Below are 453 nucleotides of genomic sequence, written 5' to 3' on the forward strand. Positions count from 1 at the left end.
ATCCTCAGGTTACCAGTTAGTCAGGATCCTGAGGTTACCAGTTAGTCAGGATCGTCAGGTTACCAGTTAGTCAGGATCGTCAGGTTACCAGTTAGTCAGGATCCTGATGTTACCAGTTAGTTAGGATCCTCAGGTTACCAGTTAGTCAGGATCCTTGGGTTACCAGTTAGTCAGGATCCTCAGGCTACCAGTTAGTCAGGATCCTCAGGTTACTAGTTAGTCAGGATCCTCAGGTTACCAGTTAGTCAGGATCGTCAGGTTACCAGTTAGTCAGGATCCTCAGGTTACCAGTTAGTCAGGATCCTCAGGTTACCAGTTAGTCAGGATCGTCAGGTTACCAGTTAGTCAGGATCCTCGGGTTACCAGTTAGTCAGGATCCTCAGGCTACCAGTTAGTCAGGATTCTCAGGTTACCAGTTAGTCAGGATCCTCAGGTTACCAGTTAGTCAGGATC

This window comes from Austrofundulus limnaeus, unplaced genomic scaffold (assembly GCF_001266775.1).
Source record: "Austrofundulus limnaeus strain Quisiro unplaced genomic scaffold, Austrofundulus_limnaeus-1.0 Scaffold3819, whole genome shotgun sequence".
Classification (NCBI taxonomy): Eukaryota; Metazoa; Chordata; class Actinopteri; order Cyprinodontiformes; family Rivulidae; genus Austrofundulus; species Austrofundulus limnaeus.